The following is a 22,014-nucleotide window of genomic DNA, read 5'->3' as shown; positions in this document are numbered from 1 at the left end:
GTCCATACGTGAGTCCTGTGGAAAGACAAGACATGGAATAGGAGTGACGTCCGTCCCCAGGCATGAAGTGGAGAGCATCACGCTGTGTGGGTTAAACACTGGCCAAGCACGGTGTGAGTCGGAGCCGGGGACCTGGCCAGATGAGGGCTGCGTGCAGCTTTCACACCCCAGGCACGTGAGCACCGCCAAGCCCAGCCTCAGCCAGCAGCTGCTCTGCAATGTGGAGTCACCAGTGGCCCCAAGGATGGCAGGTGGGGGTGGCCTTGGGACTGAATTAGGCCGACACCCAAGGCCTCTGTTCCTTCCCGTCCCTTCTCTCCCTTCGGAGGATCAAATGAGAGTTTCTAGGAAAGAAAACATGGCCAGGCCCTCCTCCAGCGCCCAGGCAGGGCTCGAGCGGACGCCCGTGTGACCCCCACATCCCTTCTACCCCTGTAGCTCTCTGACTCTGATATCCCGGTGGGAGGAACGAGGAGGGGACGGGCGAGGAGGAGGAAGAGGAGGAGACATGAGGGTTGGAGGAGCACATCCTGAGTTTGTGAGGCTTCACTGATGTCCGGCCTCACAAACACACACAGGCCTGAGCTCCGGATATTTCTCCTGTTCTGGAGACAGTGAGAAGTGAAAGAGAAATGGCTGCCCCTGCACCACTTACCGCGAAGGAGGCTCAAGGCTGGGGGTCCCCTCTGCCTTCCGGTGACCGCCCGTGTCACATCCTGACCCGCTCAGCAGGTGAGCTGCAGGCCGCCAATGCACTGGTGCTACTTGCCCCTGGGTGTCTGGGTGGCTTTTGTGTGGCTGCGGCAGCTTGTGGGCCCACATCCCAGGCACGGGTGGTCCTGAAGGTGCTGGGGAAGGGACATGCCCTGGGAGGCAGGATGTCCACAGTAAGTGGGTTGCTCGCCTCCACTGGAGGAGAGACGGCCAGAGGCATGGATGCACGCTGACTCGTGGACGGCCGCTGTTTGACGAGACCATCATGGAGGGAGGAGCACCCGTGGAAAGGCGTGGCAGGGTGGTCGGGGCAGAGGTGTACATCAGACTATCCAATGCTCACGGCTGGAGGACGCCGCGCCCTGTGAATGCTCACTGAGGACCATCCCGGGCACTGGGGCTCTCCATGTGAGAATGGACAATACGCTGCCTTCCCAGCTGCCCCGTCCTTCCTGCGAGAGCTTGGGGATGGGTGGCCACAGTGGCACTGGGGAGAACACGAGGGCTCCCCAGCAAGCGTTTTCTCTCATGGAGGTGGCTCTGGTCACAGTGTCACTGCAGGGCGCAGCCACAGTGGTGGCCAATGGAAACTAGGCTCTTCTTTTTCTTTTTTTTTGAGACAGAGTCTTGCTCTGTCACCCAGGCTGGAGTACAATGGCAGGATCTCGGCTCACTGCAACCTCCACCTCCCGGGTTCAAGCGATTCTCCTGCCTCAGCCTCCTGAGTAGCTGGGATTACAGGTGCCAGCCACCACGCCCGGCTAATTTTTGTATTTTTAGTAGAGACAGGGTTTCACCATGTTGGTCAGGCTGTCTCGAACTCCTGACCTCGTGATCCGCCCGCCTTGGCCTTCTCAAAGTGCTGGGATTACAGACATGAGCCACCGCGCCCAGCCAAAACTGGGCTTTTCTACGGTGGGGAGAGCAGAGCTATTCTCTCTGGGGTGGGTGCTTGTCTGGGACTTGTCACCATCCCTTACTCCAGGGCTGTCTTCAGCACTGTCGCCCACAGTCTTTCCGAACGCCTTATTCAGATGTTATAATTTCCCACACAATGTTCCTGACCAAGAAACGCATTTTACAGCAAAGGGGTGAGGAACGGATCTGGGGCCATAGGATCCCAGAGCCGTGTCCCCGCCACTCAGGAGCAGGCGACCTGAGCAGAAGGGCTTGGCGCTGGTGGGCAGTGGGAGCCCTGCCATGGGCGGCCCGAGGGGTGGTGGGATCCCCGCCGTGGGCAACCCCGGGGGCGGTGGGAGCCACGCTGTGGGTGGGCCGGAGGCCCTACTGGGTGTGCTACCGGAAGGGAGGTCCTGACTGTGAGTCCATGTTCCTGGCATGTTGAACAAAGAATTGAGCAAAACTCACAAAACGACAAATAACAGAGTAATGAAAGCGCAGATCCTTTGCAGTGAACATGCACTCCACAAGGGGGGACGCGGACTCCAGCAAGTGCTCCGGAGCCCCCATTAGGGTTTGTATTGGGCTAAAAGAATTTGGTAACACCCCCAGGTGCCCTTTCAAGGTCTCTGATTGGCTGCATCCTATGAAAGACTGGCCTGCGGCCAATCAGAGGCTGAGGTGGAGACTCCTGTCTTGGTTTCCCAGGAAGGAGGCTGCGGCCTGTGTGCCGCCCAATCCAGCCAGGAACCGGCGGCACCTGCTGCCCTCCTGCTTCTGCCTTAGCCCTCGGTGACCCCATTCCCTGTTCTCCTGCCTCAGGTGCAGGGCGATGGTTCTCAGTCAACGCTGGGGCCAGAGCCGGGGCTGGGGCCGCTCCTTCTGCACAGGTCCCGGGAGTGGCGGTGAGCAATGCTCTCGCTCTCGCTCTCAGCGACCCACGTGCAAAGCGCCCCCCGCGCCCCCGACCCCGCAGCTTTGGGCTCTGCTGACTTCAAGGCTTGATTCTTCCGCCAGGAGAACACAGCAGGTCCCTCCGACCGCAGTCGGCCTCTCCAGCCTGCCATGCCTCTGGCCATGAGGCGACCCGCTGGAGTGATGGATTCCGGTCACTACCACCCACAGGGCGAGGGGGTGCATTGGTCTGCTTGGGCCGCTGTAACAAAATGCCACAGCCTGGGTGAGTGACTGACATTGCTTCCCCACCGTTCTGGAGGCTGGAGGCCCGAGATCGAGGTCCCTGACACTATTTCAGTGATGCCGGAGCCCAGGAGGAGTCGACCAAGCCCCAGCGTGGCCATAAGCACCTTCGCAGGACCACGGAGTCGCTGCAGGTGTTCAGCCCTGTTGAGAGTGGGAGTTGGTGTCGATGGTCACAGCTCAGTAACTCATCGTCACCAGCGAGTACCACAGAGCAGACACAACTGCGCTTCTCTGTAGAGCCTCCAGTCGATACTGAGAGCCACTGGGGCGTCTGACACCCAAGGGTGCAGACATTCACTCCAAGTCCAGAGACCGCGCCCTTTCTAAGGCCCTGACTCACAGTCGCCCCATGCTCATTGTGCCGGATGTTTCCACAGCCACAAAGACGGTGCGTGAAGGTGGGTGATTCAGGGTGGGCACTCCAGGTACAGAACCCAGAGGTGCTTCCCGCCCCCCTACCAGGCCTCACCCCCACCCCCTCCCTCAGCAGCAGCAGGGTTGGGCCAGGGCCTTCCTTGACATCCACCATGTATTCCAGTGATAGTTTAAGTAGATCCCACACTAAATGGCCCACTAAAAACACGATTTTGCCTCGGGAAATCTTTCTGAGTTTAGTCCACATGCTGATTTCATGTTCAGGGGGTGAATGTTAAAATTTCTACTTAACAAGGTGAGGTGCAGCCTAGTGCATATGACTGACAGAAACATGAAGCCACAGTGGATGCCTGGATGAGACACAGATCACCTTCCAAATCTGAGTGTGGCCTTGGGACCAACCAGGTAGCCAGGGAGAAGGCAGAGACCAGAGGGAACCCAGGTGCCCTCAATCCCAGCCTCCTCTATCCCAGCCTCCCAATCCCAGCCTCCCCAATCCCAGCCTCCTAATCCCAGCCTCCTCCATCCCAGGACCCCCACTCCCAGCCTCCTGATCCCAGCTTCTCTGATCCCAGCCTCCCCTAAAACCCAGACTCTATGAATCCCAGCCTCTGAGGTGGGAACTGTTAGTATCCCCACTCCATGGACAAGAAAGCTGGGGCCTGGCGAGGCTAACAGACTATCCTGATGGTGTGAGGGAGGGATCGGCCTCTGAGGGCTGCTTCCACCCATCTCACCAGTGGCTGCAGGCTCCAGGCGCCACTTTCCTTGAGTCTATGTTCTTTCCAAGCATCCTGCAGCTCCAGAAGCTCTGGAGCCGCCAGCACTGAGAGAAGTGATGGCGCTGCATGCAGGGTGAGTGTAGGACTGGGCGGAGCTGCTCTGTGGCTGGCGGGCACATTCTTTGTCAACATGAGCATCTCTCACTGTTCCTAGACCCCCTGGCTCCCCAGCTTCCTTGGAGCCAGGCGTGGCCACAGGAAAATGTTTAGGTCAATGACAGGTGAGCAAAAGTGTGAATACAACCTCCAGGAGTTTTCTTAAAGGAAGGGACAGGCCCTTCCCCTCCTCATGTCTCCTTCTGGCTGCCTGGAAGGCACATGTGAGGGCTGGAGCCTGAGCAGCCACCTTGGGCCATCAGGAGGAAGCCTGTGCTGCAATGGTAACTCAGTGACTTGGCGAGACTCACGGAGCCTGCATTCCCGACACCTGGTGCCCTATACCAGCCCCGGGCATATTCTTAGTGTGGGAGAAAAATCAGCTTTGGTCTAGCTTAAGACTCTGGGTGGGGGACGGAATGGGATAGAATGGGGAGTCCGGTTCCCCCAGCTGAGCCAGGTGACCATTCCTCAGGAAACTTTGTTGACAGCGGTGTCTGGATGGACCAGCAGAGGGCACTCTCACCCACAGGGAAAATCGTGCGCCCGGCCTCGTCCACCGCCAGAAGACGCTGCTACACAGTGAGTCATTCCACAAATCCCTGCTCTCACGGGATCTCTGGAGATAAAGGCAGTTGAGAATCGACAAATAGGACTCTTTCTCCGTTTATGAAATTTGAGCTGCCCTTAGACTTCACGGCAGAGAATATAGAGACAGTAAACCCTGGGGTTGAAGATGGGACCACGAACCTGGGGCCACCTTCTAGGGACGGATGCTTCGTGTGGGGCATCCCGGGGAGGGGGTGCCCTGGAGCCTGAGTCAGTGCCAGGCACCTTGAGTCTAACGCTCTCAGTGCAGTTGCCGCCTTTGAAAAATAAAAGGCTTGGACAAAATAAGCTCCAAAGTCTCGTTCCGGTTTGAAATTTTTAACAAGCAGAACCAGTTCCAGTGTCACCAAGGACCTTTTGGAAATGACTTTCAGCCTCTGCCTCAGTCTCAGCATCAGTCTGCTGGGGAGGGACTGGGGGTGCTTCAGGGAGAGGGCAGCCCCCCAGCAGAGGGAGGGGAAGCGGCCCAGGGACACCCCTTGGAGGGGCCTGAGGTGGGAGATGGCACCAGCAGTGCCCCAGTGCCCACAGTACCCCAGGGGCGGCTCAGCCCCACCTGCGTCCACGTGTGTCCCTGGGCACGGGTGGGACGAGGCCCCTCGGGCTGGGTGGGGCGCTCCCCTCCTGACAGTCTGAATTGCATCCTCAAGTACTCAGACCCAGCGATTTCTCCCCGCTGGGGACATGGGGCAGCAACACAGGCATCGCGCTGGGTTTTATACAAGACACTGACTGCATTCTGGTCGCCACCCGCCTCACGGTGGAAGATGATGTGGATATGCTTTCCCAGAGGTGCCTGCGGCCAGGGCCTGTGGAGCCTCCCTACCCTCTGTCCACACCAAGTCCACTGAGCAGCGATCAGCTGGCCTGGTCCTTGGTCAGGCCAGATGCAGGCCCCTTCACCATCGTGGGCACTCTCTGCCCTCAGGCACAGGAGCTCCCAGGGTCTCTGCAGTGCAGACCCTGACTACCATCCACCCCACACGGCCGTTTCTTTCTTTCTTTTATTTTTTTGAGATGGAGTCTCGCTCTGTCGACCAGGCTGGAGTGCAATGGTGCGATCTCGGCTCACTGCAATCTCCGCCTCCCGGTGAGAGGTGAAGCCAGCTGGACTTCCTGGGTCCAGTGGGGACTTGGAGAACTTTTCTGTCTAGCTAAAGGTTTGTAAATGCACCAATCAGTGCTGTGTCTAGCTAAAGTTTGTAAACGTACCAATCAGCACTCTGTAAAATGGACCAATCAGCACTCTGTAAAATGGACCAATCAGCAGGATGTGGGCGGGGTCAAATAAAGGAATAAAAAGCTGGTAGCCGAGCCGGCAGTGGCAAACCGTTTGGGTCCTTCTCGGTACTCTGGTGGCTTTGTTGTTTTGCTCTTTGCGGTAGATCTTGTTGCTGCTTGCTCTTCGGGGCCGCACAACCTTTATGAGCTATAACACTCCTGGCAGAGGTCTGCAGCTTCATTCTTGAAGCCAGCGAGACCACGAACCCACTGGGAGGAACAAACAACTCCAGACGCGCCACCTGTAAGAGCTGTAACACTCCCTGTGAAGGTCTGTGGCTTCACTCCTAAAGTCAGCGAGACCAGGAACCCACCGGAAGGAACTCCAGACACAAAGAACTGCAACACTCACCCGAGGGTCTGTGGCTTCATTCTTGAAGTCAGTGAGATTAAGAACCCACCGGAAGAAACCAGTTCCGGACGTGCCGAGTTCAAGCAATTGTCCTGCCTCAGTCTCCGGAGTAACTGGGATTACAGGTACACGCTGCCATGCCCAGCTAATTTGTATTTTAGTAGAGTCGAGGTTTCACCGCGTTGCTCAGGCTGGTCTCGAATTCCTGAGCTTGGGCAACCCACTCACCTCGGCCTCCCAAAGTGCTAGGATTACAGGCGTGAGCCACCAGGCCGGGCCCGTATGGTGGTTTCTACTCCGGACTGACTCTCCCAGGTCTTGGTCACTCTGCAGAATCCTGGCCCGGAATGGGGCCTCGGCCGGGGGAGGGCTTGCGAGGAGCCCCGGACCTACTGGCCATTATAGGGTGATGGGAAGTTCCTTCCATCCCGGGATCCCATGGCACTTGGTTAGGGAAGCCTCCCCAGAGAGGCCCAACTCCCCAGATCCAGGTGGGGAATCAGGGTACCAGCCAGGCAGTGTTCCCACACCAGCCATGCTGCTGGCTTCTGTCCCTGTGTTGGGGTCACCCAGGTGGCTCATGCCTCCACGCACAGCCTTGTGGACACCCCCACGCCACCCATAGTCAAGTCAGAGCTCACAAGCCCACAGGGCAGATGCCCGCCACGAGGGGACGGTGGGCCAGGAGGGTCCTCTGTGGGCAGCGCCATGTTCCTGATCTCCCCAGGCTGCTGGGGGATGGGGTGGGGCAGAGGAGGCCACCTTCCCATTTCCCACTTTGCTGGGTCTCCCTCTATGCTGGACAGTGCTGGGGCAGGTTACACACCCATGACAGTGTGAGGACTGAGGGTGCGTCCTGGAGCCTTCAGGGCTTGGGTGGAGGGGGCAGCTTGTCTCCCTGAGGCCTGGGCCAGAGATCCCATTCTGAATGTGGGGAGCCAAGATTCTACCCGGATCCTGGCCTTGTGGGTCACTGTGACGGCCCAGAGCTGACTTTATGTGACAGTTTGTCCTGAGATTTAAAACTGAATATTTAGACACGTGGGATCTGGGCATCCACTTCAACCAAGGATGGGGACAGGCAGCAGGGTGGAGGGTGGATGATGTAGGAAGATGCTGTAGGACCAAGAACAAGGGGGCTGTGGGGCAAGGGAGCAGCATGAGGAGCCATGTGTGCCCACTGCCACTTGCAGCCTCATTTCTCAACCCGACTGTGATGACTGCCGCTTGCTGGAAAGATGCTCTGAAGACACAATGAACTGACGATGCGTCACCCCGACTCCTGCCTGAGCCACTCCATTCCTTAAAGACGGTACGTGACTCACGTCCTTGCTGTGTGCTGCACGAGATAAGGTCTGGCAGGGTTGGTAATTATGCCTCTGGGATCTGTAACCAGACATTCTCTGTAATCATTCTGTATAATCTGGACGTTCTCTGTAATCCAGATGTTCTGTGTAAACTGAAGTTCTCTGTAATTGGACTTTCTCTATAACCAGTTGTCCTCTGTAACCTTCTCTATAATCCAGACATTATTTGCAACCAGATGTTCTCTCTAACCAGACATTCTGTATAATCCAGACATTCTCTGTAACCAGATGTTCTCTATAATCCAGACTTTTTTTTTTTTTTTTTTTGAGACAGTTGCACTCTTCTTGCCTAGGCTGGGGTGCAATGGCGAGATCTCGGCTCCCTGCAACCTCCACCTCCCAGGTTCAACCGATTCTCCTGCTTCAACCTCCCTAGTAGCTGAGATTACAGGCACGCACCACCATGCCTAGCTAATTTTGTATTTTTAGTAGAGACGGGGTTTCTTCATGTTGGTCAGACTGCTCTCGAACTCCTGACCTCAGGTGATCCGCCCACCTCGGCCTCCCAAAGTGCTGCGATGACAGACGTGAGCCACCGCACCCGGCCCCGGATGTTCTTTTTAATCCAGATATTCTCTGTAATCCAGACGTTCTCTACAACCAGACATTCTCTGTAATTGGACATTCAGTACAATCCAGGCTTTCTCTGTAACCAGACGTTCTCTGTAACCCACGTGCAGCTCCATGGGACTCTGCTCTTCTGTAATTTCTGTCTATAATCCAGACGTTCTCTGTAACCCACATGCAGCTCCGTGTGACTCTGCTCTTCCCTGACTTCTGTGTCTATAATCCAGACGTTCTCTGTAACCCACGCGCAGCTCCGTGTGACTCTGCTCTTCCGTGACTTCTGTGTCTATAATCCAGACGTTCTCTGTAACCCACGCGCAGCTCCGTGTGACTCTGCTCTTCCGTGACTTCTGTGTCTATAATCCAGACGTTCTCTGTAACCCACGCGCAGCTCCGTGTGACTCTGCTCTTCCGTGACTTCTCTGTCTATAATCCAGACGTTCTCTGTAACCCACGCGCAGCTCCGTGTGACTCTGCTCTTCCCTGACTTCTGTGTCTATAATCCAGACGTTCTCTGTAACCCACGCGCAGCTCCGGGTGACTCTGCTCTTCCGTGACTCCTGTGTCTATAATCCAGACGTTCTCTGTAACCCGCGCGCAGCTCCGGGTGACTCTGCTCTTCCGTGACTCCTGTGTCTATAATCCAGATGTTCTCTGTAACCCACGCGCAGCTCCGGGTGCCTCTGCTCTTCCATGACTCCTGTGTCTATAATCCAGACGTTCTCTGTAACCCACGCGCAGCTCCGGGTGCCTCTGCTCTTCCGTGACTCCTGTGTCTATAATCCAGACGTTCTCTGTAACCCACGCGCAGCTCCGGGTGACTCTGCTCTTCCGTGACTCCTGTGTCTATAATCCAGACGTTCTCTGTAACCCACGCGCAGCTCCGGGTGCCTCTGCTCTTCCGTGACTCCTGTGTCTATAATCCAGACGTTCTCTGTAACCCGCGCGCAGCTCCGTGTGACTCTGCTCTTCTGTGACTTCTGTGCACATTTCGAGCTGCATCACCAGAGCTGTGCCAGGAGCTGGGACTGTTCCGCAGCAGCCTGACCACGTGACTCTGAAAGACCCCTCTCGGGCTGCAGTGCTCAGAAAAACTTCCAAATAAGACGAACTTCCCTTATTTAAAAGCTTGACTCCTTTTTTAGTGGACAGGGCTATGAGCTGAGGGACACGAGACGTCCAGGACAGGAGGGCTGGCCTCGTCTCAGGCCCTGCTCCCTCACCAAAGGCTCTGTGCTCTGTTCTCCTTCTGAGCCAGCTGTCCTGAAACGGAGGCCCTTTTGTGACCCGACTTGGTCTGTTGGCGGGGGACAGACACCAAGGCCATGTCTCACACCTGTCATGGCCAGCCCCCAGCCTTCCTTCCCTCCTCCCCTCCTTCCCTGCTGTAGCCTTTAGTGTTCAGACCCTGACTGTCCTGTCCTCATTGGGGCTGATGCCCTGCCATGCCCCCCAGGAGCCCTGTGCTCGGCAGGCTTGGGCTGGGAGGTGCAGTCTCCAGTCTCCAGCAGACACCACCTTACCCAGGAACATGGCACTTTCCTCATAGGGTGACATTTTCCTTATTAGGGAGGAGGCTCTTGCCTCCCGAGTTGCACCACCCCTGCGCCAGCGTGGTTGGTCTCCAGAGTCATGCAGGAGCATGGCAGGCTCGCCTCCAGGAACCAGAGGGTCCTCTGGAGGTCGGGGCACAAGGGGCCGCCCTGACCTCCCCAGATCCCAGTGCGATTCCCACAGCTCTCGTCCACGAAGCACCAGGCCTCGGCCACGTTTCTAATCTCGTGCTCCCTCCTGGAAATCCCAGACATGACAGATCCCAACGGGGTGATGCTCGCATCACTGAACCAACCCCAGGACACCGGAGAGCTGGCCATGTGGGGAACCCGTGGATCCACCTGGGCCCTGGAGCTGGGGATGTTGGCAGTGTGCGGGGAGGCGGCAAGGCAAGACGGGCAGGAGGAGGCAGCTCTGTCCAGGGCCCAGGCGTCCCTCACGCCATTTCCAGGCACCCGCAGACTTCAGGAGTCTTAGTCATTGTTGGGTGTTTGGGGCTCTCTAGTCCCAGTAGGTGCTGGGACTCTCAAACCTCACAGCTACCACCCTGGTGCTATCGTTATAGACGATCGCACTTTTGAGAAAATTGGGCACCGTTGCCAGAGCAGCAGTTAGGCCTCAAGCCAACTAGGCTCCAGAGCTCCTGCCGCCAACCATCATACCACAGGGCATGGTCTCGGATATTAAACGTCTGGTTGGATACAAATCAAGACCACAATTTCTCATTGCACTGGGAGCTTCGCCACGCACCATCTCTGGGCTGACGCAACAGCCTAAGGCCCTGGGTCCCTAGAAATAGATCCTGTGTGTTGTAAGAGGGCCGGCCTGGTGGTCAGGGCTGCACACGGGGCCTCTGGGTGGTGGCTGGCTGGTGGTCGTTTCAGGAAGTTGTGCGGTGGGGTCCTGTGATGGGGCGTGTGTTGGGATCTTTATGACCTTGAGAATCATGGTTTTTAAGGGAGACCAAGGCCTCTGTGTCAGGGCCGGCCTGATGGGGGTTGGGGCAACTGAGCTCAACACCAACAAGCAGAAACAGGCAAGTTATCTCTTGCTCTATGCCTCAGTTTACTCATCTGTCTATCGTAGTAACACTTGTGTTTTTAAGGATTCTGCCAAAATAGCATCATGTATATGAAATGCTTGCAGGTTCCTAGAATGGACAGTGCTGAGCAGAGATGGCTGTTATTCTATTTCAGCAACCGAATGCCAAAAATACGGAGGAGGCAGTGCGGCATGGAGGCGGATCTGCCTTACGAAATGGGCAGGGGCCCCACGCGTGGGAGACGGCCACAGGCATTTGGAAGAGTGTGGCACTTTTTCAGGAAATGCAACATCCTTCTACTCTGTGACCCAGCGGCTCCCCCTGGTGTTTACCAGAGAGAAATGGACGCAGACATCTGCCCAGATGCAGGCACAGGAAGGTTCGTAGCCGCTGTGTTTCAATATTGTAATTGCGCCAATCTGGAGATGACAGAGTCCAGGCTCAGGAGCGTGACTGGCAGCTGTGGCACATCTGTGCCATGGAGTGCTGCTCAGCACCAGGGGCAGGGGCTGTGGACGGAGCTGTGGACACAATGTCAGGACCACGGTGGGCGAGGAGACGGGAAGCCGGGGGCCCTGTCCTGTGGGGTTCTGGAGCAGGCAAAGCATGCCTGGGACAGAGATGGCCAGGCCAATATTACCCCTGGGCGAGGGCCAACAGCAAGGCCAGGACTGAGCTTTCTGGGGTGGTGTTGATGCAGGTGGACACAGCTGTCTACACGGAGTCCACCTCCCCCACTGCCAGCATCTGTCCCGGAGGGCTCGGCTCACTGGCAGTTTGTCCGCAAGGTGGTGCTCAGTCACCATGCACAGGATATTTTGACCGAAAGTTCTGTTTTTGCCATAAATTGCACCCTGACCACACCTGCTCCTTCTGAAAGCACCTGGTACCCAGATGTGCCCATCCCCAGCTGCATTTCCTGAGTACGAAACTTGCAGGAATTTGTAGCAGGGAGGATGGGACTAAGATTATGTGTGTGTGGAGTGGGCAGGAGCTACCAAGAGCCCTGAAACCACTCAGGGTTTTGCTTGGCCATAAGGAGCCATGGAGCCTTCTAGGTTGAGGGAGGCCTTTGTGGAGAAAGAAGGAAGCACCTGGATCAAGAAGGTTATTTCAGTGCTTGTCATCATCACCTTCTGGACCGTAAGTGGCAGGCACACATGTTGAAAATAACAACAGAAGACAGAGGCTACTTTGACTCAGATGTCTGGGCAGGCAGGGCTGGCCAGGAAGCTGGAGGCAGGACTGACCACGGCCTCTCTCTGCAAATCTGTGTCATTTATTCCCTGACGCTGGTAGCCTGGGGGTCCCCCTGCCTGAACACCTTCTGGCTCTTCTTAACTGCTCTGAACCCCTGGCATCAACCTGATGGGCAGGTGCTTCCCCCATGCCTCATCTCCCTGCACTGCCCACCCCATGACTGACCTTCCCTGGGTTCCCTACACACCCCTTCAGTGCCTCTCACTTCCCTCCTGATGGCAGACGTCTCAGGACTGCTACCTTGGGGGGTTTCCCTTTGTGTCCCCAGCCACATAAGGTATCTAATTCTCTGCACATCCCCGTACCATGAATGGATGGATTGGTGGATGGGTAGATCGATGAATGGGTGGATGGATGAATAGATGGATAGGTGGGTAGATGGATGGGTGGATAGATGAGTAGATGGGTGGGTGGGTGGATGGATGGAAGGATGGATGGATGAATAGGTGGGTGGGTGGGTGGATGGATGGATGGATGGATAGATGGGTGGGTAGGTGGATAGATTTCTATCTGAAGAGTGGGTGAATGGATGGATGGATGGATGGATGGACAGATGAGTGGGTGGGTGGATGGATGGATTTATGGGTGAATGGAATGATGGATAGATGGCTGGATGGATAGGTGGGTGGGTGGGTGGATAGGTGGATGGATGGATGGATAGTTGGGTGGGTAAGTGGATAGATAGAAGGGTAGGTGGATGGATGGATAGACGAGTGAGTGGGTGGGTGGATGGATGGATTTATGGGTGAATGGAATGATGGATAGATGGCTGGATGGATAGGTGGGTGGGTGGGTGGATGGATGGATGGATGGATGGATGGATAGTTGGGTGGGTAAGTGGATAGATAGAAGGGTAGGTGGATGGATGGATAGACGAGTGAGTGGGTGGGTGGATGGATGGATGGATGAATGGATGGATAGGTGGGTGAGTGGGTGGGCAGATGGATGGATGGATGGGTGGATGGATGGATGGATGGATAGGTGGGTGAGTGGGTGGGCAGATGGATGGATGGATGGGTGGATGGATGGATGGATGGATAGATGGGTGGGTAAGTGGATAGATAGAAGGGTGGGTGAAAGGATGGGTGGGTGGGTGGATGGATGAATGGATAGATGAGTGGGTGCGTGAGTAGGTGGATAGATGGATGGATGGATAGATGAGTGGGTACATGGATGGATAGATGGTTAGGTGGATGGATGGATGGATGGATGGATAGATGGGTAGGTTGGTGGGTAGATAAAAGGGTGGGTGAAAGGATGGGTGGATGGAGGGATGGATGTATGATTGGATGGATGGATGGATGGATGGACAGATGAGTGGGTGGGTGAGTGGGTGGATGGATGGATGGATAGATGGGTGGGTGGATGGATGGATGGACAGATGGGTGGGTGAGTGGGTGGATGGATGGATGGATAGATGGGTGGGTGGATGGATGGATGGATGGATGGGGAGATGGGTGGGTGGATTACTGGATGGATGGGTTCATGAGTGAATGAAAGAATGAGTGAATGAATGAGTAGGTGAATTTGTTCCTCAGGCCCTGGAGCTGGATCTACCCTACGGTCCCTGAGTGGCCTGTGTCCCATGCACCAGTCTCTGTGAACTATGCTCCACACAGAGGCAGGAGCCTGACTCCTGAGAGATATGGGTGTAACCTCTCAGGGCGTTACTCACTGGGACCACCCAGGAGCTCCTTGCAAAGGTAAAGGCTCCTGGTCTCCCAGTAGGCGCAGCCTCAGTCTCCAGGACGTGGCCTGGGGCCAGCATTTTTCCAGCCCTGGGTGGGGCCCTTTACATCTGCCTCTAAGCGCCCCCTTAGAAGGGGCTGGTCTTTCCACTCAGCTCTTTGTGTCCTTGGGGGCCAAAACACCTCCTTGCACCCTAGGGGGATGACCCTGCTCTGGTGTGCCAGGGCCCTTATTTTGTGTCCCGATAAGAGAGGGCTGAACCTGGTTTTTCTTCATCAGAAGGATGGTGCGGCCAGCCTGGGAGGAGGGGCTGCCTGGGTGGAGGCTTCTGCGTGGCTGTTCAAAGTGCGGCTGTGCTGGCTGCCCAGTGCCTCCTGTCTCAAGGCACAACTCTCAGGTGGACGGAGGACAGAGGCCCTGGAAACCATGGGCCCGGCTTGTCCCCACCCTGGTGCTGCAGCTTCAGCTCATGGACAAGAGCTCCTGCCAGTCCCCGGGCCTGCAGAGTCTCAGCCTCCTTCCTCCTTGCTCAGTGTCTGTGCTTGTGTCTGGAAAGGGCGTGAAGCAGAGGTTGTGACATTGGCCCCAGACACTCCCTCCGAGAGCCCTGTGCCCTCCCTGACCTTCATGGGCCTCTCGTCTGGGAGACACAATGTTACCTGATTGAGGAGGACTCCCCACTCCGCATCACTGCCCTCCTCCCACAGAGACACAGGGTGTCCTGCAGGGAGAAAAAGGGCCCAGCCGACTGGCTCTGCACGAAAAGTACCCTCTGGAGACGGATTTATCCGTGTGCTGGCTGTTCATGCAGCTAGAACATGTGGTCTCTGAGGCCAGCACGGGGAGCGCAAGGGACACGGGGAGCTCAAGGGACACGGGGCCACACTCCCCCCAGCGCTGGTGGCTTCATTTCAGCAAATTAGGAGCAAAGCTTCTCAGTCAATCAGGGTGGGCCCCTGGAGGAGGTGGTGGGGTCACAAAGGTGGAGCAGCTGGCTGTGTGTGTCGGTATTTCTGTGTGTGTGTCGGTGTGTGTGTCTCCATATCTGTGTGTCTATGTATGTCTGTGTGTATCTGTGTCTATTTCTGTGTGTATCTGTGTGTGTCTCCATATTTGTGTCTCCATCTGTGTGTTTCTCTGTGTATCTGCATGTCTGTGTGTATTTCTGTGTATATCTCTGTGTGTGTTTATCTGTGTGCATCTGTGTCTATGTTTGTGTGTGCACAGATCCACACTGTGAGATGAGAGTCCAGGGTGCTATGTGTCTGGTCCTGGTGGCCCAAGGGGGGCACCTGATGTCCCTGTGGATGTGACTTCCCCAGGCCTGAGTCTGTCCCCCAGTCTTTCGGACTCCCATGACCCTCAAGTGAGCCCACACCATCCTTCCCACCCACTGCCGCTTACCAGGCTGAATCCTTGGTGGGCCACAGCCCCCACAACCCGCGTGCAGCAGTGCCCAGGCCACTCACGAGGGAGACAGAGCTCACGGGCATCTGCAACCCCCTGCACTTGAGGGTCACGGGCTCCTCCTTGGGAGGCACCTCAGCGGGGCTTGGGCCAGCGTACCCCGAGCGCCTCTCGCTGGAACAGGCTGAGGCAGCCTGGAAACCCAACCTCGATGGGGAGCCCGGGGCCCACAGGGCCGCAGGATCAGGTCGCAGTGCTGGGCCAGGCCATGGGTCAGGTCGCCAAGTTTCCATGTTTGCAAGTTTCAAGTGGGGCAGGTCTCACTGTGGGGAGGAGCCCGTGGGCAAGGACTGGCCCAGTGACCTTTTGGCATCAGGCAGGGCTGCAGGCCAGGAAGGAAGGCCAGGCCCACCATGGGGGTTTCTGAGCACCCTGACCCTGGGGGTACCCCAAGACTGATCTTTCAGCCCAAATCTAGGAGACCCATCTGGGATGTCACCCCTGACCCCACAGCACTGGGCACAGCTGCTCAATGAGCCAAGGTAAGAACCAGGACCATGTGCCCCTGATTGGCTACTGGAACTGGGCCGTGGACCCCACGACTGTGGTTCAGTGTCCCCATACCCCTGCCACGGCCCAGGGGAGACCACCACCCTGACCAGACCGCCTTGCCTGCTCCACAGAAAAACGCGTCCAGAAATGTTACCGTTCCCTCAACCCTCACCCCGTGACCGGCCCCCACACCTGGCTCGTCAGACCCTTGTATCGCACCTAAACTGAGCGCTGCAGGGGCCGGCCCTGGAGATGGCTCAGACCTCTGCCCCCAGGAAGTCCCCAAGGGGCAGGAGCACAGCCACCCTCCCAGTGGGGAGCCCCAGAGCTTACTGCAGAGCACAGGAGTGGGAATGGGAGGTTATAGAGACACTCAGACCACCGAGAGCCCCTCCAGCACTCAAGGCCTTCCTGGCGCCCAGCCCAGCACCAAGCTCACAGCTCCAGCCGCTCACCAGCTTGCTGGGCCTAAATCCCCCTCCTCTTCTTCCTAGCAAGGTGACCGATGGCTGTGGCCCTTGGTTTGCTCCTCTATAAAATGGGGACAGCCATGGCCTCTCCCCCAGGGCTGCCATGGGAAGAAAAGAAGTTCTTACAATAAGCCCTTAGCTGCCTCCTGGCAGGTGGCAAACACACCCCTTGTGCTGAGCTCATTGTTAAAGAAAGAAAGAAACAGATATCAAAAAGAAAAGAGTCTAGTGACAGGAGGGAATGTTTCGGAGGGAAGAAAAATCATTGAATCTGGCCAGTCAAAAGCCAAGTTTCTTCCTCAAGAAAAGCAGAAGTTGCCTTCGTTGGCATCCTCACTAGGCTGGGGCAGGCGCCAGCTCTCAGCCCCTGTTCCTGAACAGAACCTGCTGCCAGGTGGAGGCTGCACCCAAAAGCCAGGCTCCTGAACGTCTGGATGTTTCGTTTCCGCTCTGCTCAGAGTCCCCTAGAGCCCAAATTCTATCCTAGGCCCAAACCTGTGCACATCACCCACCCTTTGCACGTCACCCACCCTGCAAAATCCCAAGGGCAGCCGCACCTTAGACACGGATTCCTTAGTCTGAGAGAGGACACGCCCACCCCCCACCCCCAGGGCCTCGAAGGGCATCCGCGGATGCAGGAGGCACGTGACAAATGCAGGGGTGACTAGGGGAGGGTGGCTTGGTTTCTGCTGCCTGGGAGCTTCCTCTCATCCTGTTCCAGTGGGTGGCCGCGTGGCCAGTGCTGGGTCAGCTGCCTGTCCCGTCATGGGACCCCTCGGGGTCACGGTGGCCTCAGGAGGACTGGCCATAGGAACATGGCGAGGACACATCCTCGGGCCATGGGCAGCTGGCTCTGCTGACGTGGGGTGGGCGGCTGGCCGGCCACCACCCAGTGAGTGGGCAGGGGTCTCGGCCAGAGTGGGCGCTGGAATGGGGCTGGAGGAAGGTTCTAGAAGCAGAGAGGGTACTGGAAGAAAATGAACTGTGCTTTGGGTCATCTGCGGACCCCAGGAAGCTGCTGCTGTGGCCCTGCGTGCACAGAAAGCTGGGAGGCCCTGTGTCCGCACGGTGAGGGCGCCCCGGCTGGATGCACCTTCTGGAGCAGTGGGGATGCAGGATCCTCCCCCTCGGCTTCTGTTGTGACTTGCTCCCTGGCTGCTGTCCAGTAGCCGGGCACATGTCCAGCACCCTCCGTCGCTGGGCACTGCACATCCCAGTCACAGCCTCACCCCAACCCCTCCCGTAGCTCCTCCCTCGGCTGGGGGCCAGCAACACAAGGCCGGGCTGTCCAGCTTAGCCTGAACGTGACCTCCGTGGACAGGCAACGGCTGGGACCCCGGAGCAGCTCCTACTCCTGTAGGTCTGCTGCAGGTCCCCCACTGGCCTGGCCCTGGTGAGGGTGATCCCAGACCTGGCTGAGGGTCGGCAGATGCCCGGCCCTGCGGCGGCCGCCCCCAGCAAGGGGCTGTGCCCTGTAGCTGCGCCTTTCCTTAGGTAGCCCTGTCTCCACGGCACCCTCAACCCTGGGCCTTCGTCTCCAGGAAACGCCACTGAGCTAGCTGCTCACAAAGGGCAAATCGTGGACCAACAGACCACGCGGGAGTAGAGAGCTGAATGGGACACTATTTCAGCAGGCGAAGTAGCAGCTTTGCAAACAAGCTGCAGAGCACCAAGGGGGAGTTTCAGGAAGCGCCTGGGCTGGAGGACACAGTGGGTGTGCACCTGGCAGCTGGAGTTACAAAGCGAGCCTGTTGTCTCTCCCACCACAGAACCTGCCCAGAGGGAGGGCCCAGCCCACAGAACCAGGGAGCAGTCTCACGCCCAGCACCGTGGGCCATGGAACAGGCTGCGGGGAGGGAGCTGGGCCACCTTCCCCTGGTCCTGGAAGTCAGGAACAAGAGCAGCATTCACAGAGGACAGGGCGTGCAGAGAATTCCCCTGCGCTGAGTCATCTCAACCTTGAGCCCGTCCTGGGGCGGAACCTTGAGCCCGTCCTGGGGCAGAGGCACCATTGTTCTCCCAACTTCGGATGTGAGGAGGCTGAGGCCCTGGGAGGATTTACCTCGGCAAGGGGGTGCAGGAGAAGTGCATCAGTCTGCTGTTGGGTCAGTAACACTGCATATCAAGTCGAGCTGCAGTTACTTATCCCTGCTCACTGTCGGGGCCAGCTGGTCTAGGCTTATCGGCCCTTCTGGGCCGTGCTCTGGGCTGAGGTTGGGCCCAGAACCTCTCTCCAGGTCTCTCACCCTCCAGGGGCCGGCAGCCATACCTGGGGTGTGTTTCTTTTCTTCTCTTCTTTTTTTTTTTGAGATGGAGTCTCGCTCTGTCACCCAGGCTGGAGTGCAGTGGCGCAATCTCAGCTCACTGCAAGCTCCACCTCCTGGGTTCACGCCATTCTCCTGGCTCAGCCTCCCGAGTAGCTGGGACTACAGGTGCCCGCCACCACGCCCGGCTAATTTTTTGTATTTTTGGTAGAGGCGGGGTTTCACTGTTTTAGCCAGAATGGTTTCGATCTCCTGACTTTGTGATCCGCCCGCCTCGGCCTCCCAAAATGCTGGGATTACAGGCGTGAGGCATCGCGCCTGGCCCCTGGGGTGTGTTTCTTACGGTGACAGCAGAGGCCAAGCCCAGCCTGCTTGAAATCCATTATTGATCCACTATTGATCCAGAGCAGAGCATGCTTGTGTCCTCAGAGGGGTGGAGGGGGAAGAGACTAGGTGTTTGCTGAACAATAATCCAAGTACCCCCCGTGATCTCGAGGCAGAGGGAATGGAACCCAGCCCCCAGCAGCAGTGTCGCTGTGGCGCTGTGGTGGCACCCTGCCTGCTCTCCCACCACTCTTCAGCAGCTCCTCTCCAAAGTCTGCCCCTCCAGGACCCCGTCACAGGGTAGGGGGAGGAGGCGTCCCATCATCCAACGTACAGTTCGGTAAATGGTGGGGAGAAAGGGTTAACATCCTCTCTCCTGCCCCTTGCCTCCAACCATCTCTGTCTCTCTCTCTCTCTCTCTCCCTCCCTTCCTGTCTCTCTCTGTCTCTCCCTCCCTCTCTCTGTCTCTGTCTTTCTGTCTCTATCACTCATCTTGTGTCTTCTGTCTGTTTTTCTCCCTCCCTCTCTCTGTCCCTCCCTCTCTCTGTCTCCATCTTTCTCTGTCTCTATCACTCTCCCTGTCTCTCTCCCTCCCGCTCTGTGTCTCTCTCTCCCTCTCTTTCTCTGTCTCTGCTCCCCACTGCACTTCCATCGCTCCTCACTCCCAAAGGCTCTCCCGTTCCCTGGTCACCTACCTTGTTGAGGTTCCCCGAGGAGGGCCTCCAGGTCTGTGGTGAGACTCCAGGGATCTGACAGCAGGTGGGAGTGAAGTCATGGGAGCCCAGGTGCAGGTGACCCCTGGAGGTGACCCCTGGGTCCCTCTGACCTGGCTGCAGAATGAAGGCAGAGGTGCCTGCATGGGGCCAGACCACCCTCCTGGCCCTTGCAGTCAGCCCCCCACAGAACTTGCAGGAAAAGTGGCGAGTCTTACTGTTCGCAGATCAGACCTCAATTTTGCAAACTGACAATTGAAAAAATTAGGGGCTATAAGTAGGTTGTTAGTCAAAGAGATTAAAGTTGTCATTACAGACAGTGGAAAACAATGACACCAAGGGGCCAAGGCTGTTTTCAGGGGAAACTGTATAAGCTTCACTGTTTTCTCTATTTAGCAAGATAAACAAAAAGCATGAAGGAGTACTCAGATCAAGACGGGAGGAAAAACCATCTTGAAACAAGAAAGTGATAGAAGCAGAATTTAAGACCTGGAGAGGAGGATAAAGCAGGAACAGCGGTTAGCCTGTGCTCAGCCTCCTGGTGTCTGCAGCCATCTCCCCACCGAGGGACGCGCGTGGCCGGTGCACCTCTCCCTTGTCCTCAGCCGCTCAGCATCCACAGCCCTTGTCCTTCTTCCCATCCACTGCTCAACGTGGAGAACTTACGGGAGCCAGGCGGCATTTTTCTGTCTTTAGCCTTTCATAAAAGAACCTGGATTCTTACATCCTTTCTCTCCTGCGGAGGCGTCAGACGATCAGAGCCTGTTGGGCCTCCTGTGTCTCCAGTCCTGTCTTGGGGAGGCATTCACCACAGTCCTCCCGGGACACATGCAGCCACTGTCCACGGGAGACCAAGGTGGGCAGTGGCCGCAGTGAGCCCCATCGTTCAGGCTGACTCAGCATGGCTAGAGGCTTCTAAGGGGCTCCAGGGCCTCCCAGATTTCTGGAGCAGCCTCAAACCCAGGGACAGGGTGGGCAGAGGGTGTGGCTGAATGGCAGATATTGGGGCATTTGGAAATGAAAGCTGGGGACAGGCTGCCTTTGGGGCAGGAGTCCGGAGGAGCTCTCACTTGAGGAGCCTGAACAGGGGAGGCGGAAGGCCGGGAGGTGAGGGGATCTGAGTTGTGGGACCTCCTTCCTCCTCAAGTCCGTCCCAAGCCGCCTCCGGGTCTCAGGGGAGGCGTCCAGGGTCGGCCTCATGGGGTAGAGCAAGAGGCAGCACTTCAACTCCCCAGGCGGCACAGTGGTTCCCGGAGACACCAGAACCACCCTCACGTGGGTCCAGGCCACACACTCAGTTCCACCGGCAACACAGCCCTGGATATCGCCCTGGAATTTCTAGGAAATTCCAAAACAAGAACAAAGGGGTGAAAAGAAAACAGAAGAGGTAAAAACAACAAAAAAGGACAACGATATCATTACTTACAGGTTAAAAAAATTCCTTGCACGCCGGGTACGGTGGCTCACGCCTGTAATCCCAGCACTTTGGGAGGCCGAGGCGGGCAGATCACTTGAGGTCAGGAGTTTGAGACAAGGCTGGCCAACATGGCAAAACCCCATCTCTACTAAAATACAAAAATTAGCCGGGCGTGGTTCGCGCCTGTAATCTCGGCTACTCGGGAGGCTGAGGCAGCAGAATTGCTTGAACCTGGGAGTTGGAGGTTGCAGTGAGCCAAAATCGCACCACTGCACTCCAGCCTGGGTGACAGAGCAAGACTCAGTCTCCAAAACAAAACAAAACAAAACAAAAATTCCTTGCAAAATGCAAGAGGTTGAACTGGAAATGTATTTGAATAATAGGATTTAGAGTTCTGCGAGGTAGAAGATTACAAAAGAAACACAACAGCCAAAGGTGTATCATCCTGTTTTTACATGTCAGTCCAGTAGTGACAAGAATGTGAATACACACACATAAATTAATGGAAAAAATGTGCAGGACCTGGGTGAAAATATTTGACACCATAAAGATGTCAGTTCTCAGCAAATTTATTTATACATTTAGTGACTTCTCAACCAAATCAGAAATGTATTTGGGGGGAACTTCCAAAAATGATTCAAAAGTTCATCTTGGAAAAGGGTGTGGGGAGGTGGGAACAGGTGTGAAAAGGTTGAGCAGGTGGGAAGAGGTGTGGACAGATATCAGCAGGTGTGAGCCAGTGTGGGCAGGTGTGGGCAGGTGGGAACAGGTGTGAGTAGATGTGAGCAGGCTGGAACAGGTGTGGACAGATGTGTGCAGGTGTGAGCAGATGGGAACAGGTGTGAGCAGGTGTGGGCAGGTGGCACAGGGGTGAGTAGGTGTGGGCAGGCTGGAACAGGTGTGGACAGATGTGTGAAGGTGTGAGCCAGTGTGGGCAGGTGTGAGCAGATGGGAACAGGTGTGGGCAGGTGGGAACAGGTGTGAGTAGATGTGAGCAGGCTGGAACAGGTGTGGACAGATGTGTGCAGGTGTGAGCCAGTGTGGGCAGGCTGGAACAGGTGTGGACAGATGTGAGC

At 56.7% G+C, this 22,014-nt stretch overlaps 1 long non-coding RNA gene across 2 annotated transcripts; it reads left to right on the top strand.

Annotated features, from left to right (window-relative positions):
• The first annotated feature begins 5,944 nt into the window (after positions 1-5,944).
• On the top strand, positions 5,945-20,243 carry LOC107974592 (uncharacterized). 2 transcript variants are annotated; one of them, XR_002943870.3, is made up of 4 exons: positions 5,992-6,437; positions 7,506-7,624; positions 10,997-11,221; positions 19,918-20,243. It is a non-coding gene; the product is annotated as an uncharacterized LOC107974592 (long non-coding RNA). The 2 variants fall into 2 exon arrangements; XR_010157110.1 differs by lacking the exon at positions 19,918-20,243 and having other exon boundaries at positions 5,945-6,437; positions 10,997-11,705.
• Positions 20,244-22,014: the final 1,771 nt, after the last annotated feature.

Source organism: Pan troglodytes, chromosome 4, assembly GCF_028858775.2.
Source record: "Pan troglodytes isolate AG18354 chromosome 4, NHGRI_mPanTro3-v2.0_pri, whole genome shotgun sequence".
Taxonomy (NCBI): Eukaryota; Metazoa; Chordata; class Mammalia; order Primates; family Hominidae; genus Pan; species Pan troglodytes.
The sequence above is the reverse complement of the archived record's forward strand: the minus strand, read 5'-3'. Positions and strand labels throughout refer to the sequence as shown.